Source organism: Barbus barbus, assembly GCF_936440315.1.
Source record: "Barbus barbus genome assembly, chromosome: 3".
In the NCBI taxonomy this organism is placed as follows: domain Eukaryota; kingdom Metazoa; phylum Chordata; class Actinopteri; order Cypriniformes; family Cyprinidae; genus Barbus; species Barbus barbus.
The window spans coordinates 36,944,801-36,965,295 of NC_136731.1; the positions used below are offsets into that span (position 1 = coordinate 36,944,801).

A 20,495-nucleotide genomic window follows, 5' to 3' on the forward strand; every position below is an offset into this window, starting at 1 on the left:
GTATTTTCTTTGACAGCAAAGAAAAAAACAACCATAAAGTTTTTTAATTAGGTTTTTAAATAATAATGATTATTATTATTATTGTATAAATAATAATATTCTTATATATTATATTATTAAATTATTCATATTGTAATATAATATTAATTTAATAAATTTACTTATATAAATTAATGTAAATTAGTGTGTGTGTGTGTGTGTGTGTATACACACATCCATTTACAAGCCATATTAATTTACTTATTTATTTACTTCTCTGTTTATTAACTAGTTATTTATTAGCATGCTTATTAATAAAATATTGTCTGTTTATTAGTAATTATTAAGCACATATTAATGTCTTATTCTGCATGATCACATTTTAGATCCCTTAACCCCAACCCATACCTAAACTTAACAGCTAACTTACTAACCACTGAGGCAAATAGTTAACAGTTAGTTAATAGTGAGATTGGTCCCCAAACTAAAGTGTGACCATATAAGGCAGCGATTACAATATATATATATATATATATATATATATATATATATACACATTGTACTGTGTTTCCGTCCATGAAGGCATTTATGCATACAAGCCCATTCAGACAAGCTGTATAACACACATCAAATAGGCTGGAACATCTCTAAAGTGCACTATACATACACACACATTCTGCGTTTGCTGAAAAATACAGAGAACATGGCAATACGAAGGTTAAGTGTTTAAACTCACTGAACCCTAGACCAGACAGACAGACGCACTCACACAGACATATTGTACACAGTATGAACAGCTTGAAGTGCTCTGTGAAGTGATTACATTAAAGCACAGGAGGAACAAGAGGACATATGTGTCATTCACGCTTTTACTGGGTTCCAAGAGCCTCACGGTGATGCATTCCCTGTAATCAACACACAAACACATGAAATAATGCCAAAATGGGGAAATTATTAGCTTATTATTTTAAATCATCAATGATTAATGACTAGCAGAGCAATGTTATTCATAACATTTTATGTTGACTTATTGGTTCCGCTGCGCTGTTCTCAGTTCATCTGAAACGCTCTAAAAACAATGTACACAATAACGCAACATGTGCACGGCTCTCTTGGGCCCCATTAAGACCACGGCTAAAGTGGCTGTAATGGGGATGTTCAGTCATTCGTTAATTTGTCCAGCAAATGGATTGTTTTCTTGGGACTAGGTGGACAGCAACATCACAGCGCTTGAAGCTGGGTGGATGCAAATACCTGTTATATATTCTCTCCTTTTCCTTTTCTGTTTCATATTATATGACCGTTAATGAACACAAACTTGTTGCAGATGATCATCACAGACTATGTACATTCATCTGTGCATTGCAAAGTGAACTACAGAAAATTGCAGTTGTTGTATCTTTTTAAAATGTATAATACTAAGCAAAATATTAAAAACAATTAAATGTACTTAAGGCACCAAAATATATTATGAGAAATAGGACTGTCTAAGATTGTGCTAATGACAGAAAAGACAAAAGAAAAAATATGTCATTGAATAATTTAATAAAATAATAAAATAATTACAAATAAATATCAATTAATAAAATTAATAATAAAATAAAATATAAATAAAATATTATTATTAAAATTAAATGAGCTTCTACTCAATATTTTAGTTTTTTTTCGGTCAAACAAGCAGTTTTGGTTTTAAATTGCTGAAATGTTTTAGGGGTCGGCACAAGACTATAATTTAGTTCTGTAAACAAAGAATTAATATAATATGAGAAATAGGGTTGTCTGAGATGAGATTGTGCTGATGACAGATATTACTTTAAAAAAAGAAAAAGAAAAAAAAGTCACTATAATTCACACATTAAAACTTATAAAAATATAATTTATAATTTAATATAACAATAAAGCAATTTGTACTATTATCAATTAATGACATTAATAATAAATTAATAATACAAATATTTCTTCTACTCAATATTTTAGTTTTTTTCTGTCAAACAAGAAGTTTTGGTTTAAAATTGATTAAATGATTTAGGCGTCAGGACAAAACAAAGAAAATGTCAATGAATGTGGCTGAGCAACTTGGACTTTGAAAGCAAACCTGTTGTCTGACTGACAGGAAGGGCCTCAGCCAAATGAGAAGCATATAAGTGACATTTATGAGACCCATCACACTGTTTATTGGGATGCTGAGGCTGACTGTGCTAAAAGCTGTGCTTTAATAACCAAATGATCTTCATTAGCTCTAAATTTAAACCTTGATAGTGTGCTGGGAGAAGAGCGTTAGATGTTTAGCAAGACTGGTATGCGGTGTGTGTCTTTGTGCATTTGTGTCTGCTGATCTATTAACAGGTCCTTTGTGATGCTTATTTTGAACCTCACACACTTTTTGACTGCACAAGATCATGTTCCTGTGTGTTAGTGTATAGCGTATGAGGGGGAAAACAGATGTCTATGGTACTGTGTGTGTGTGTGTGTGTGTGTGTGTGTGTGTGTTACAGTTTCACTGTATAGCAAGAGGAGCTATATTAACCCATCACTGACCTCTCATCAGATCAGTCTATAGAAACCTATACAATCACACTTGTTAGCTTTTAAATGAACTCAAGACAAACGGAGGATGTCATAGCTTTGCCATATAAACAGCATTTCATTCCAGAGCAACAGTACTGAACTATGGACAGCTTTCGCAAGACGGTCCAGTTCAGTTTAATGAAAAACACAACTGTACTGTGTTAATAATTCTACACACATACACTTCAAACAAAGGCAAACAAACCACCTAAAAGCCCAATGTTCCCTGAGAAAACTCAAGTACAGTGCACTTTTAAACTTTAAGAACATACAACGACAGACTGGAGCACATTGCAGTGAATGGATGTTAAAAACAGAGAAGCGAGCCAGTCAGAGAACGAGGGAAGAAAGTGACATGGAAATTGTGCTGCCTGGACATGCGAGGTGTAGAAACAGACTGAAGTCTGCAGGAATGAGGGGAATGAGAGCTGTTAAGACCAAATGATCAATAAGTAACTTCATAACTACTGGTTGCCATAGAAAAGTCTATAAAGCATGCTGGAGACAGGGACAGAAACAGAAACTGACATGCTGACACACACACACACACACACACACACACACAAACGGCTGAGTCTTCGCCACTTATGTTCCAGGGCTTGATTTTTATTTAATCTAACAGGTTTCATCATTCATTTTTGCTACTTTTTGAGCAACTTTTCCCAGACTTTCAATTTTAAGCTCTGAAGAGTCATTAAAAATATATATAAATAATTATATAGAATGAATAATTACAAGAGCATGTTTGAAATAAAATATGAGACATGCAACAACACAAAAATCAAGAAAAAAAACAAGGTTCAAAGAAAAAAAAAAGTATGTATTATATATTTATTTATTGTGCGTAATTTAATTACATTGTTAATTGCTAATTATGCATAAAAATAAATAATAAATATGTATTTACCAGATATAAAATGTTAGCTATTAAATTAGCAATAATGAGTCAGCCTGAAAAATTCTAAATATGATTTAAAGAGAAAGCAACTTGATCGTGTGAATTTCTTCCACTGAAGCTCAAAATGCATCATCTCAAATCATACTGGAGAAGGTTTGGCACAGTCTTGTGGAGTTCATGTAGCTTGAGTGCTGCGTTCATTAAAGACAACTTTTTAACACTTTTGCCTCAATATTTTCACTAAATAACTAGTAATGGGGAAAAAAATCTAATAGCAAAAACAGCTGATTTGCATAATCGCTAGATCATCAAAAGCTGTGTGTTTTTCAGTATTACTGTCTATGTCATTGCATATTTTCTTACAGCTTCATAAACTGTTGTCATGTAAAGGAGGAACAAAGAAAATCTAGATTTGAGGGTCCCAGACCACAAGACAACCGTTTTAGTCAGCACACCACTTCTGTTCTCTCCCACATTTGTAAACTCAATACAGAGACACAGAGACTTCTTTAGGTAGAAGTCTTTAGGACTTCTTTAGGTTCTTTAGGCCTTACAGTTATATATGCAAACATGATGAAAAGATACAAATAGATGTGGTGAGTGGTGCCTGTGTAAGACTCACTTTCACTCTCAGAAATAAAAGGTACAGAAGTTGTCACTGGGGCATTAGCTTTTCAAAGGGTGCACTTTTGTACCTAAAGGGTCCACATTGGTGCCTTAAGGGTACATATTAGTTCCTAAAGGTACAAAAGAGTACCTTTTCAAAAGGTATACTGCCCCAGTACCAGCTTTTGTGTAGGGTTGTTGCTAATCAGTTCTTGTAGTCTTCCAAGTGCTTTCTAAATGGTTGCTTACTTGACCAGGTCAAATAAAATAAAAAAAAGCAAACAAGTATGATATTCTAGTCTCAACTCAAGATATGGTATATCAGTCTGAGTGCTTAGCAATTTAATAGTATGACTCTCCTCTACAAGCCACTTGATTTGAGTTTTAATTCATGTTTGCAGCACAAATGCTGCAGGATTAGATGCACCACCATTCAAACATCTTGAAGTAAATGTCAAGATTTAAAATGTTTTTGAAAGAATTAATATTTTTACTTAACAAAGACACATTAAACTGATCAAAAATGACCTTAAAGACTTTTACATCTTTACATGTTCTATTTCAAAAACAGCAAATGCCATAATTCCACAAATTATGATTAACAACAGTGACGTTTACCTTAGTAAATTTTGTTCAGGACTGTCTCTCACACACAAAAAAATCTACAGACAGTGTCCTTCTGCAAACCACACTAGTAACCCAGCACCTGTAACGAAAGATCTTTAGACCCGGTGTAACACCATTACATCAGTGTGCAATGCTTGGAAGGTGCTTGTAAAACATCAGTAATTACAGGTTCCATTCACTCAGATGCAGGATATAGACATTTGAGTTTGATGAGTTTCAGCATAATGAGGGAGAGCTCAGGTTTAGAAAACTCATCAGTGCACCTAAATTCCCAATAAAAGAACAACAGCTTGTAACTTGACACTTGCAATGGATCTGACAGTGCTTGTAGAGCAAAGGTGTATGACTGCTAACAAATCACAGGTTCAAGGCTCAGAGCAGGTCAGCGCTGGTGCTGTGAACCACGTCATGTTCTGATGAGTGCTAGTACCTGTGACCGCTGCCGCTGAAAGAAGAGTAGTCAAAAAAGAGGTCAGTCTATAAGAGAGAAACACGTTCCTAGATGTACACCAGCTAATGCTATAAGAGGATCAATAGCATGCTGGGAGACATTTCTTGTTATCACAGTAGTACAGCACCATTGATACTCCACTGGTCTTTGTTTTGCTATATGTTATTATTATTTGACTAATGAAATTCCCATCAGCATGCTTGAATATGCACCGTGATAAAGCTTAAAAGTTGAAGGAAAGCATAATATACTGTATGGTAAATATATGTTATAAGCTGTGTGACTTTAAGTATATTTTGTATAAATCTTTAACTGCAAAAATACTACTTCAAGGGGGAAAATTAATTTCCAATCAAAACATTTTGGTAAATGCAAAATGTTTTTTTTTTTTTTATAAATTTTGGACAATATAAATATATTTAAAATAAAAAATACTGTAAAATTAGACACAAATATATTACACAATGTAAGCGAGAAAAATATATATTTTTGTAAAATATTTGCCATATGTGAAAACCAGGACTGCTTCTTATTATAGTAGTGCACTTATAGTACTACAGTCTGTACTATTCTAAATGCCCTATAAGTGTACTGCGGTTGCTAATGAACTAATATAATTACATAAAGATGTCTGACTAAAAAGATAATTCAATTAAGTTCGTTGAATTGCACAGTGAGTGAACTTTCAGGTCAATTTTTGAAATTTCATAATGCAGCAATGGTATCATTAAACTGTTTTTATATAAACATTATTTAAAATTTGTTTTAATAATGTTTTTAAGTTGCTTTGGATGGCATCTGCTGAATATAATAAACGTAACTGAAAAATTCCATTACAAAAATGGCATATTTTTGTCAAATCATACATTTACTTAATTAGACACATTCTCAAAAGTGTAATAATTAGGGTTTTAGGCAGCCCACATTTTCAAACACAGCATGTCATTTTCTTGGCCATCATGACCCAGCATTGAAATGAATTATGAGATTCTGGTGTGTCGGAAAAAAATGGACTAAAAGGCTTATCTGATGTGAGGCACCTCTTACCGTTCAGCTGTTATGCTGCAAGTCACTGCTTGAGTCCTGAGAGAAGATGAAGAGTTACCACTACATGCTTTTACCTTATTCACACACGCAACCTGCACTGCCTTAAAACATGTGACAAAGTGTTAATGCTAAAGTGTGTAATTTCTTTAGATGATTTTCTCTTATGCCAGTCAAATATGCAGAGACAATTAATTAAGCTATTGGAAAAAAAAAATCAGCTCAACCAATGGTGTGAGGTCAGGGGAGAGACTGTTTGTTTTTTGACCAGTGGTTGATGGGGAGTGTTCAAGAAACCTGTTTGAAAACATTATTTATGCAATTCCATTAAAGGGTTTGTTCACCCAAAAATGAAAATTAGTCCATGTTTTACTCACCCTCAAGGCATCCTAGGTGTATATGACTTTCTTCTTTCAGATAAATCCAATCAGAGTTATATTAAAAATTGTCCTGGCTCTTCTAAACTCTCGAGTGTTTCTGTTACACAGTCCAAAACACATAAAAATAAAGTGCACGAATCCATAAAAAAAATTATCCATATTTAAAACGATATAAACAGTTTTGTGTAACTTCTGCTATCTGTCATACACGCGTTCACAAGAGACTGCCTTTCTGGCAGACAACGTAGGACGCCGGCGTGAGTCTTGCAAAAATCAACATTGTTTATAGGAGCAAAGAAAGCAAAGTTTCCTTACTTTACCAAAGGAAAACCAGTCTCCTCTCGGCTTATATTGAAATCCTCTGACATTTTTCTTTACAAATCCTCGTTTTGTGCTTCTAGTTTGTGACCGGTGTTTTGTTTTGTTCTCTCTCCGTGTTCGTCACTAATCACACACCGCCAACGTCCTACGTCATCCCCCGGAATGATTTCTGCTTTTGACAGTCAGATGAAGTGAGAGAGATGTCTTTATTATGTTTGAAATATGGATTTTGTTCCTTACAAAAATGCGTGGATTTGCAACAGGAGGCCTTTATTCATCCCCCGGAGCCATGTGGAGCATTATTTTGTGAGTTTTGAACTTTATTTTATGTGTTTTGGACTGTGTAACAGAAACACCCGAGAGTTTAGAGCCAGGACAATTTTTAATATAACTCCGATTGGATTCATCTGAACGAAGAAAGTCATCAACATCTAGGATGGCTTGAGGGTGAGTAAATAACAGGATCATTTTTGGGTGAACTAACCCCTTTAAGTGTCACACACACACAAAAACAAACATCACCTCAAAATATCACTGGCTGAAACTCCAAATAATTTACTGTAAAATGACATAAAAGGCATTTCATAACAGGAAATGTCAATATCCTAATCTAATTACAGCACTCTGTAGGTTGCCGTTTTCCATTTTCATTTCTCTTCAGTCTTTAAACTGGCTGAAGCAGAGAAAGACACCTTGCGGCAAAATTAACTGACAGAAACGTCCCAGAGCAAAATCCTAACCGGTTTAACATGAGGCCATGTATCAAGCTAGTGTCTTGAAGCAGGCAGCGCCTGCCACCATATGCTAAGTCATCAAATTCCAGCCACACTTTAATCCAGCCAGACCGAGACCCACGATCCATTAGAAGGTCTGTCACCCTGTAAATCACCCAGAATGCAACAGCACTGACTGATGACAGTCTAAGAGAGGATCCACAGGCACGGCAGGCCATAACTTAGACTTCACGCTGTACAGCCATAGTGTGTAAAAATATGAACTTATGTAATTGAGGAATCTTTTCTGAATATAAATATGATCAAATGAAAGGATTAACTTTTTCTTTTGAGCAATGGTACCACTTTATATTAGGTGGCCTTAACTACTATGTAATCGTTTGATACAATGCACTTACTGTGTACATGCATGTTTTTACATTGTACTTAAAAGTACCTGCATGTAATTACATCTGTAATTAATTTCTGTAATTATATTTATAATTACACTACTGACCCATCCCTTACACCTTAACCCGCCCTGAAACCTACCCATCCCATCAAACCTGTCCCTAACCTTACCCATATCCCACCTCAATAGCAGTAAACGTGTTCTGTAATACAATATGAAAACTGTATGAACACAATAAGTGTATTGTACTTATTTTTTGACACAAGTACATAGTTGTTAAGGTCACATAATATAAAGTGGGGCCCTAGCAACACTATCGGCACCAAACAGAATTACAAAACTACTGTCTGTTTTCATACAAGTTTATGCCACTGTTCAATGCAAACAAGCAGTCATTTGTTAAACTAAATTTGTTGGTTGAGCTAATGTCGCACAAAGTCAACAGATTTCTGTTCTGTTTAGTGTTGCTAGTGGCTCTCAGATTAGACAATTCACTCTTAAAACCAGAAAACCAGAAAGCCAACATTAGCAAACTGAATATGTCATCATTCACTAAAATAGAAAGCAGTTTAAAAAAAAACAGAAGCTAATATCCACTACATGAAGCATTGCTGAGAATGATTAAAAGTAAAAAGTAATACAGTTACAAAACAATTAGTCAAAGAACTGAATACTGAACTAATAAAATACTCGCTACTGTACATTGATTTTTACACTTCCCATTCAGATTGAAACTGGCTTAGTTTTGTATAATAAATCCTGTCTGTGGTGTTACATTTTTTGGTAGGTTGTGTAAAACTTTGATTGTGGCCAGTTATTGGGCAATGCAGTTGTCACTCTGTGATATTTTTTTACATGCTACAGTTCAGTGCCAGAAGCTGTGATGAAAGAGACCATTTACTGCTGTTAACCTTGGCATTGTACTATCTAATACTGTCCAACAAAGATTGACAAATTTTCTCCTAGTTTGACATTTTTTTTTTTGTTCAGTTCCCTAACAAATATCAACTGAATGCTGAAAACCTAAACTGACACAAAAATCACCTATTGAAAACCCCTTCCGATTTCTCCTTCAGGCTGTGGATATTCTCGTAAATTCCTTAAACGATACTGAGAAGGTCACGGCTATAAGCGCTTTACACCACACATCAATGGCATCTACAGAATCATCTTCTGATGTTCGTGGGATGTGATTTTGGTAATCCACAGACTGATTGCTGATGTTTCAGGAATCTATTAGGAGACAGATCTTGAAAATGATGACCACATTTATGACAAAACTGTCATGCAGACCCAACCCTCAAGAATCTCTCACCACAAACAAAAATGGAAAAATATTAAATATTAAGTCTTTACCAGAACTTACACCAGATAGTTAAAAGGCAAAATATTTAGACCTTGGATCCTGGTAACCCCGGTTAAATTGAGTGTTTCACTCGGGCATATTGTACCCTGTAAAAAAAATAGACATCTAAAAGGAGTGAGCCGGGATTGAACACATATTTTTCATAACATCTGGTTGCTGTGTAATCAGAAAAGAGTACAAGAGAGGGACTGGGTAACTGTAGAGCTCAGCCAAACAAGTTCAACAGTTGCCCAATTTCCTTTGGGCATTAGTCATTATGCAAATGGTCCTGCATTTCCCAATAACTTCCTGACAAATCATTTGTTGAAGTTTTACAACTTTTCCATGTGCAAACATTAAAATATAATGATTGGTTTTCAATGAATCTTCTTTTGAGGGAGATTATTTTGGGCATTAGATGTCACTTTTTTGCATTCAAGGGTTTTGCTTTGGCAGGTACCATTCAGATTTTCTTTGGAAAATATCAAAATTGAGTTGTCAGGTATATTATTAGCTTATTTATCCTGGCAGAGGTGCATTACTATCGCAAGAGATGGCCACACGCATCTTTTTCAAGAAAATGAGAAATTACAAAAGCCTTCCCTAAAAACTATATTCAATCTAAAAGAGAAAATCTGTGATGAAGTTTGTTCCTGACAAAATTCCTAATGGGCACAAAAGATCTGTCCAGAGGGAGCTTGTCAATGAGATGAGGCATTCTCAAAACAACTTGCACAACAGGGTGGATTCTTATTTTCATGTGAAACTGCTCACTGGAAATCAAAAAGCCCCTTTTAATGGGAACAGAGCAGTGCTGCTCTCTGATCTGAATGGATGTTAAGCTCAGAAGGGCTACAGATACTGCAATAGACTCTTATAACAATGATTTACCAGTAAAACAACACAGAAGTTACACAACAGTGAGAGAGAGACTTATAGATATATAATAAAAGAGATAGAGATGTATATAGACTTACAGTGGGCAGTATATATATATATATATTTTTTTTTTTTGGCCCAAATCGGCTCATTTCTGCCAGAGGTACTATTAATTCTGACATAAATCATCTTAGGTACAAATCCCATGCTATTGCACATTAACCATTTATAATCAAGTAGTCAAGTAAAACCAAAATTCTATGCCTCCATATGTATTACAGGAATGGGTCCAGCCTGGTTTCATTTTAGGCTGCGATTTCCCTGACTTGATTAACTTGACCCTGAAGCAATGAACCATTTGTGGGGAAGCTTCACTTTAAGGTAATCATGCACTACATAACCTTACTTATACAAATAGCCAGTCTTCAATTTTTCCCCTAATTTGAACACTGGAAAAAACATATGGATTTGATACAAGTTCATGTTCACACTGCGACAGGACACTGCAGTCATCTGAATGAATAAACTGGATTTAAGTCTTTTATGTGATTTGACCTAATTGCCACTTTAAATCCCCCCACCACCCACCACCACCACACACACACACACACACACACACACCTTGCTGTGGGTTGTGAGTTTAATACAGGATACTGACTTCCAAGACCATCTGGCCAGGCTAATGTTCCCAGGAATTTGGAACATGGAGAACAACTCACCATGTCCTGGAACATCGACAGAACATTTAGAAAACAAACTCTCTCTTACAAGCCACCACTGCCCACTGCAGCTAATACCCAAAGAGCAACAGTGAGATGCTGGTTAATATACACAAACAACGTTTACTCTGTTCAGAAGGTAAAACGTAGAGTATACAATATATATTTTTTCTTTTCAAATCATGAGCTGGAAAATTGACCCAAAGGATATTAAACTGGAATCTTATGTTTTCAGACATTATAAAACATTAATTATTAATCATATAAATAACTATGCCCTATTAATTATTCCTATTTCCTGGAACAGAACACATTTTTGTGCATCACTTTACAATAAAGTCTAATTTGTTAACATTAGTTAACTGCATTACTTAACATGAACTCACAACGAACAATATCTACAGCATTAATCTTAGTTAATATTAATAACATTTACTAAAACATATTTAAAACCAAAAGTTGTATTTGTTAGCATTAGTTAATGCACTGAGAATGAACAACTGTTTTGTATTAATTAATATTACAAAGATATACACAGATTAATAAATGCTGTATTACTAATTGTTAATACATTAGCTAATGCATTGACTAATATTAATAAGGGAGACTTTATTTTAAATCGTTACCTATTTTTGTATGATTAGACATAATTAGAAATGTTTTTAAAATTCTAACATTGTTAAAACAATTCATAATTTAAATCAAATTTATTTAAATTTTGCCATACTGTGGCACAAAATGTCCATTACTGTATTTTTAGTTAAATGTAAATATATAGCAAAAAAAAAAGACAATTTTTATGAAAATACTGCAGCATGAAATGTTATTTAAAACTATACAAGGGCAGTCATATTATACATTTCTAAGAATTTTTGTTTATTTTAATTATACTAGCTTGGGTTCAAAATCAAATTCCTGTTTGCCACATCAATTTAAAATTAAATTTAGATTCAGGAATTAAATCTGAGTTTAAGTTCCAATTCATTTTTTAACTCTACACGCCCCTGTTGCAAAGGGGGTCCCAGATTTTGGTTTTCCCCCTTGTCACTTATACACTTCATTTGAAAAGACAGAGGAACAGTGCCAATGAGTGCATGAGTGATTTGTGTGAGTGTGCGAGTGAGTGTGTGCCACAGGAGAGGGAGGGAACAGCGTGTTAATCTTCTTATATAACCAAAAAGCAGAGGGGCCAGCGACACACACACACACACACACACACACTGCCTCTGGAAACACAGAGAGAGACAGCTGAGGTTCTGGTGCTAAAAGACTGTCCAACCCTTTTAGCGTGTGCAGATAATGAACACAATTTTGTTTTTCATCCTCAGGCTTTTTTACATGGATTTTTAATAGTTTGGTCTTTTGACCAGGAACAGGTTGTAAATTTTTCTTTGTGTGTATGCATGTGTGTGTTTGAGTTGTCATGACGGTCGACTAATTGAATAGTCAGGGTCTAAATGCACACAAGCAAACATGAAACACAAAATGTGGTTAACATTTACATTTCTATAAATAATTTTTTTATAAAAGTTTTTTATATTGTAGCAATAATACACACTGACAGCATTGTGCAAAGCAACATTTGGTTATCATTTTTAAATCAATCAGCTTCTACATACTTAACTTACATAATTTTCAACAGCATATAGGCCACCTGCAAAGAAACATAATCAAGAGGGGACATGTCTCTATGAGAGGAATGTAAGTGAATGGAAATAAATCTCTATTTATTTTCCATTTTACCCATCTCATATATAAAGAGGGTTCACTGTTCAATGCTTGAGAACACTAGTGCACACGGACATGTATGAATATTTACACACACACACACACACACACACAAATGCAGTTACACAAACACAAATCACTTTGGAAAGGGCTGGTTCACAAGGGCCCCATCTCCTCATAGATGTCATTTTCACGGCCTATTGAATTGCAATAAGGCTCTCTGATAGGCCTGGTTTGCAAAACAACTTGAAAACACACAATCATGCTGCAAAAAGCCTCTCTGGGAAAAAAAAGTATAATCCCCATTTCCTCTCTTCGGTTATCTCAGCAGGGACTCAGAGTGAAGAGGTTAGATGGCCAGGAAATCACAGTCTGAAATATACTCATATCCCATGTTTATCAGACAGGAAACATTTATTTATCCATGGAAATATATTACATACCCATTTTTAGTCTACTAAAATCAAGCCTTTGATTTCATTTTAAAGTTGATATGAAATTTTAAAAAATCCACCCTCCATCTATTTTCTACATTTATATTATTGTGAACAATTCATTCATGTATATGTGGCTTTTTAAAATAGTTTTGACCTCATAATATTTCACCAAAATTTCATAACTGGATCTTTCAGTGAAAACAAAGGACTTATCTCTGTATGCAGGACTTCTCAAATCATTCTGTCTGCTTAAACCGCGCTCATATTCATCTGCCTCCACTTTTGACTGCAATGACCACATCTCAAAATCCAGTCAACAACCAATGCATACAACCAAGCATTGTTCAGGGTAAAGCATTATAAGTAATGTGGGTTACATAATCAGACTTTTATTTTAAGTAACTAGTAAAGTAACGCATTACTTTTTAATTTAGAAGGAAATATCTGAGTTACTTTTTCAAATAAGTAACGCCAGTTACTTTGTTTCCCATGTATTCACTGACAGCTCTCGTGTTGCCATGTTGAGAGAAATGGGGAGTAAGTGCAGAGGCGTTGTGTGTGAACATGATCTAGACTAAATGTGAACATGCATTTATTCATCTCACCAGCACAAAAGCAGATTCACTATTCCTCAAAATGAGTAAAAACAGTCAAATGCAAACTCAGATTATACAAACCTGCAATAATTAAATATAGTAATAAGACACATTTCATGTTTAATCCCATTTTTAACCACTGTCTTTGATGATTTAACTACTGACCTTTGATGATTCAATTCAACCACACTAAGCAAAAATGACACATTTGTGTTTCATTTTTGTTGAACAGTGTTGAACTTTCTTCTCCTGCGTCATATTCTTCATACAATTTGTTTGAGCTGCGCCCTCTACTGTACAGACGTGAATTTACATTTCCTTCAGCCTGAGGTGTATTCATTTCACTTTTGTTGTGAAAGGGCTTTAACATTTGTAAAATAACTTTTTTTATGTATAAAAACAAACAAGCAATCCCTGCCCAGATTTAAAAAGTAACTGAAATGTAACGTAGTGCATTACTTTCCATAAAAAGTAACTAAGTAACGTAATTAGTTACTTTTTTAGGGAGTAATGCAATATTGTAATGCATTACTTTTAAAAGTAACTTTCCCCAACACTGCAACCAAGCAGGGCCATAGCTGGGGCTTGCAGGGCCCCGGTGCAGATAGTACCCATGGGCCCTATTTGAAATTGTGTAAATAGCACAAATAAATAAACAGAACATAGATACAAGTTTTTCAAGTGTGTAGGTGTCCAGGTACAGAAACTGAATAATCAAATGTAAAATGGCATTGCATAGTCTTCACTGTATAAATTAAATATAGATTAATTCTCATTAAAAGTACTAAGTAATTCAGTAATGAGCAGTGAGTGATTTTTTTCTTATTTCATTTCTTGGATTAACATTAAGGACACTAACAGCAGCTAGTAAATTAGGCGAGTTTGGTTTAAAAGACAATACATCCACTATAATGATACACATACGATTTCTTTCTCAACTGTTTACATTCAGTCAACCAATGTTTTTTTCGAGGGTAGTTGCCAAGATAGGTATTTCGAGGTATTTCACGCGTGTGCTGAATTAAGCTTTTCGCGTCTTTTTGTGTTTGTATATTTAAACTGGCGAGATGTATTTGTTCGTTCAGGAGGCCGCGGTTCGGTATTTGTGTACTGTCTGTGAGACTGCGAACGTCTGACACAAAAATGAAAACATCAACAAAAACACTAAGCCCGTATGCCCCTCCATGTTTACAAGCACAACACCGGGAGGCGCAACCGTTTAGAAGCCATTTCTAGTCACAGATGTCACAGAATTTACCGGTAAATTGAACCAGATGTGGAGCTTCACCGGTAAAACCACAGAACACTGTTGCCTGTGTGAACAGCGCATGTTTGAATTTACCGGTAAAATGGTTCCAGTAATTTTACGGCAATTTACTGGTATTACTGTGTGAAAGAAGCTAATATGGAACAAAATATCAGTCTCTACTTCTTTTTCATCATTAATTTTTTTTTTTTTTTTTTCTCTTTCTGTATTTTTTGATATTTGAATACATTTGCAATCGATTTTCAATATCAAACCAAATCATTCTGCCACACTTTCTATTCATCAAAGAATCCTAAAAAAGTGTCATGGTTTTCACAAAAATATTAGTCCGTAGCTGTGCAACATTGATAATAATATGAAATGTTTCATGGGAACCAAATCAGCATATTAAAATTATTTCTGAAGGATCATGTGACACTAAAGACTGAAGTAATGATGCTGAAAATCCAGCTTTACCATGACAGGAATTTATTTATTTAATTTATAAAATAAATCAAAATAAAAAAGTTATTTAAATTGTAATAATGTTAACAATATTACAGTTTTTCTCTAATAAATACAGCCTGTTAAGCATAAGAGACTGCTGTTTGACTTAAGACCAGGCCTGTATATGCCTCTATGTATCCTCACTGCCAGAGTCATTCAGGGCCAAGGTCAGTGCTGTTAGTGATAAAAAATGATGCCTCAAACTCTGATAGATGTGATACTATTTCACAGAATTTGGTTGAACTTCTGAGACATAATGAAACTGCACAAGTCAGCAGTGATTCACTACATCGGCACTGACAGCTGACAGACTTAATTTTAACGACCTTTTACTGTCTGCATTAAAACCATAATATGATTAAACAATAAGGCAGCCCAAAATAATGTACATATATTAGCAAATATTCATTCATCTGTAACCAGTGGATCAGTTTATGTATCAACAGTGGACTGGAGGCATTACCTAGAAACACACACACACACACACACACAAGAGAATACACTGACCTTTAGGTGACTTTCAGGTGCACTGAAAAGGGCCCACAGGATGTGAGAGTAACAAGGGCCCATAGGACATGATCCCACATATACAAATCCTGTCGCACTTTACATGCTTACACAAATAGGCCAACGAGGACGAAGATCCTTTACGTCTTTGCTCTCTCTCACACACACATGCTTGGTAACAAGGACCCGTGAGGGTAAAGTGCCAGAGAGGAGGCAGAGCTAACAGAGAAAGACCTAATTAAGACTAATGAACAATGTTGTCTGGCCTCCTGCCTGGGAGCCCTGAACAGACGGCAACTCAAGAACAATCTTATGCAGAGGTCACCAGACCCTCAATCTTTTACCAGTAAATGCACAGTATTTAACACTATCCTCATTTAATGCATACCTCTGCTGGCTCACGCTAAATGCATATTTCTGATAAAATCACTTTAGTTTTAGCACCTGATATTACTTAAAACATGTAAAAGCCAATAAAAAGTGGCACTAAACAAAGTCTGATCCAAATATCGACCCATAGGCCAACTAAATTCCCAGAGCAACAGTGTACAGAGGAACTCTCTCTCTCTCTCACACACACACACACACACGTATATATATTTATACAATATGTACAATATTTTCGATCCTCTAAACTACCGGTCACAGAAAACGTTCTGCATTTTACATAAAAAAAAACACTTAATTTTTTTATGATTTACCACCTAAAAAATGTCCCCACAAGGAAATTACAGGTATTACTATAATGTAGGAATACCATGGACAGTGCATCTATACCTTACATATGCAGGTAAATCACAATTTCTTATTATTAAAAAACAAGCTAAACAGACTTCAAAGCTAGCGCTAGTGAAGCGGTCAGTGGAATCTTTCTGCCTCCAGCTAAGCTCCGCCCACAGAAAAACGTCACCATATTTACTAACAGAAAAAGGGTCTATAGAAAAAACACTAACTCAAATTTTGTAAAGATATTCACAAAAAAGTTCAAACGCATTTAGTGGATTCTTAATATTTCTGAAAATGATTTGTCAGGCCTTAATGATCTGATTTCCAACAGACTCGGTTCTGATTTGTTGTTAATGCCTTGTTGTAACTTGCACTAGTGGTTCATACTACAATCATATTGTAGTCTGTTAAAACAAATGTAATGTATGCTTTACTAATGGCACCAAAATGCGAAAAAAATACACTTTTATGAACTGTTATTGTGAGCTTTAAAACTATTGAATTCATAAAAACTTAACATCACAGTGTAAGCTGTAATTAAATCTCTCCAGAGTGAATGTTGTGACTGTTATATGGATGTAATCCATCACTTGGTTCAATATAGTAGCACAGGTTTTTCTGATTACAATATTAAGAGTGAAAACTCAATAAAATTCTGACAAGGAATAATTTGTGCTCATTTAACAAAGTGAAATCAATAAAACTCAGCAATTACACAAAACAATTACACTAAACAGTTCTTCTTGTTTTCAAACACACAAATGCTTGCATGCACACACACACTAGTAATCACAGATACAAAGCCCAGGTTATTCAGGTTTTTTTGACAGCTCTATTTTTTTCAGTTTCACTGAAAGAACATCATTTGAGTGCCCCTTTAGAGTTTAATCTGGTGTGAAATCAGCGAAAAATTATATATATCACACAGAATATCAAGCACACTTACAGGATAAAATAAATAAACATAACATACCCCTATTATTATAAACCCGCACATGTAGCGCTGGTTATTCAGGTTTGACTGAGTAACAGTGACTCTAGAGAGCACTTTAACTGATAGTCTAATCTGTGTCCATTTAGAATATCATCAGAATACTGGCTGTTTTCAAACATGCAACATGTGGGCATTAAAAACACACTTGTAATTACAAAAGCACCATGCATGCTGATCTCCATCTGTTAGTGTGATCCAAAGGGCAACTGCTTACACACACAAAATCTTTACTTGTCACGCAATTTCTGAAACCTGACACTCAAACACCAGAACCACACACCAAATCTGCAAAACCATACACTAATTCTCTGCCTTTTCAATTTCATAAAACACTTTTTGCAAAACACAATTCTCTATGTAACACATGGAAGTAACTTGAGTAACCAATCAAAATGCCACACTAATTCATCAGTGCCTCACACTAACCCCTCACATGTACAAACACTGATTGCTTTACTGAACACCAACCAATCATGGCTTTAGAATAGCACATATACACAATTACACATGCTTGATGTCATTTTTTTTCTTTCGTATTGTGTAATACTGGATTCACAACCACAAATGCTTAGCGTAAAAACGTTTGGTTTCAATCTTGCTTTCATGGTTACCGTGAATTTTTCAACATCTCTCTGCTTATGAAAGACGACCTTTAGGTTTAGAATAAGTGTGTGTATATATGATATATCCAAAAATATAATATTATGGCAAAGGTGTTTGCAATGTAAGATAAATGTTTGCTTTTGAGATGTGTTTGTGATATTTTGAATGCAGTGCTTCAAGAGATGTGAGGCCTTTTGCATTGTGTGTGAGCAATTCTTGGATTTGTTTGTAAAGTTTTGAAAATGTACGTAAGCAGTTGAAAAAAACCCATGCAATTTTAGTTAACTATTGTAAAGTGTTACCAATATTTTGAATGTGGTCATGCCTTATGACTTTTCTTTTAAGGACAACATAAAAGTCTGGCAACACGACAATAATGTTTCCTCGCTGTGGCTTTAGAAAAAGCCATAAGAAGAAAATATTTTGCACACTCTGACTCTTTGACCCAAGAGATGATAAAAAAATGTGTTCACATCTCGTGCAGCTGAAGTAGAAATGCTACAGTCAATATACTGCATTCATTCAAGCTTACCACTGACATGGAATATGCTGGGGCTTTTAATGCTTTATTTAACATCACTCACATGGAATACTTACACAAATGATTGTTTTGATGTCACTACCAGGGAATAACCTGTTCTTTGATAAATTAGAGATTTAGTTAGCCTACAACTAGTTCATTAGCATCAGCCTTTGCGCAACAATAACAACAACTCCTTTGTCCTGACGTAACAGATGACATAAAAATGTCCCTTGAATGACTGGTATTTCTGACCCCTGCACCTTTCAACCCTCTGAAGCTCTCACTGTAGAGGATGAAGGCCTCAGAGCGAACACTGCATAGTCATGATCACCTCTAAATGGAGCACACCCTGTATCTTCTTTGCACACACACAACTAGTGAAGACAGGAAGTGAGATAACACCGATTATAATCAAACAGAAGCAACTGAGACTGATTTATAGCCACAATAAGGCTAGCAAAGAGCAGAAGCACCATAGCTCTATTCTTATAAAAGGTTGCTACCATCCCTGAGAATTGTTGAGTGTATTTTCTTCACACAGATGCATCCCTTCTAATATCTCTCTAATCTAATTTTTGTATAGCCTACTTTTTGTACACTTTCTGTGTGCATGAACAGGTAGACGCAAATTATCTGCTATCTGCAGCGCTATGTCTGTGCGGGTCAAGCTGAAAATTATTCTCTATCCTGCTGTGAACCTCCTACTTCATTGTGCACAAGCATGTGACTGTATTCTCCAATTGATTTGGATACATGACCACTGTTCGTCGTTACTGTTTCCTCCATTCTCTTCACACCGCTTCAGATAAACATACAGGCATTTTCGACTATGAACTTTAACCTTTAGCAGTTTGTGGTGTGCCAGGGGTCAAATAGCTGCTGATTCTCAGTTACCCAGAGTGTCTTGCTTCGTCACCAGATCACATATCTTCTTCTTACACACCCGTACACACACACAAACATGCACACACGCTCCAGATTATTGGGTCCCAGCAGGTTTTGCGGTTACTAGTACAGAAACTAAAGTACTGAGGTTGTCTCATATCTGCTTATCCTTTTTTAATGTTTTAGTAAGCCAGTCACTGTGTCAAATAAATAACAAATGGCACCAGAATTACCTCAAACTACCTCTGTGTCAACACACCCAGAGCAGATTAGGACTAATCCTGCGGAAATGTGGACAGCACTACAAAATACTGCAGTCTGATGGACACCTACAAAAGGCAAAACTATCAGGGTCTTGCTCACTTGCACTGTAAACTGTAAGGGTTTTTAATCAGCATTTGAAAGTGAAAATATATATTTTTCGCAAATATTATTTAAATAATAATTTAATATATTTTAAATTCATTTATATTAGTTTTTTTTCAACTGCTTACACACATTTTCAAAACTTTGCCTCTTTTTTTTAAAACTTAAAAAAAAAACTTTACACAAATCCAAGAATTGTGCGCACAAAAATGCAAATTGCCTCACATCTCTTGCAAAATGAAGCACTGCATTCAAAATATCACAAACACATCTAAAAAACATTTGCAAACAAACACTTTTGCCATAATATTAATTCCTGTTAGATTTTTTGTGATACATAGAGAATTGTGTTTTGCAACAAATGTTTTATGAAATTGAAAACTGAGTCAAAACCTGAGAATTAGTGTATGGTTTTGCAGATTTGGTGTGTGGTTC

At 35.1% G+C, this 20,495-nt stretch overlaps 1 protein-coding gene across 2 annotated transcripts in view; it reads right to left on the minus strand.

Annotated features, from left to right (window-relative positions):
• The window catches only part of LOC306859267 (signal transducer and activator of transcription 5B-like), a 64,512-nt gene that overhangs the window by 29,435 nt on the left and 14,582 nt on the right, over positions 1-20,495 (minus strand). The window lies entirely within an intron of this gene.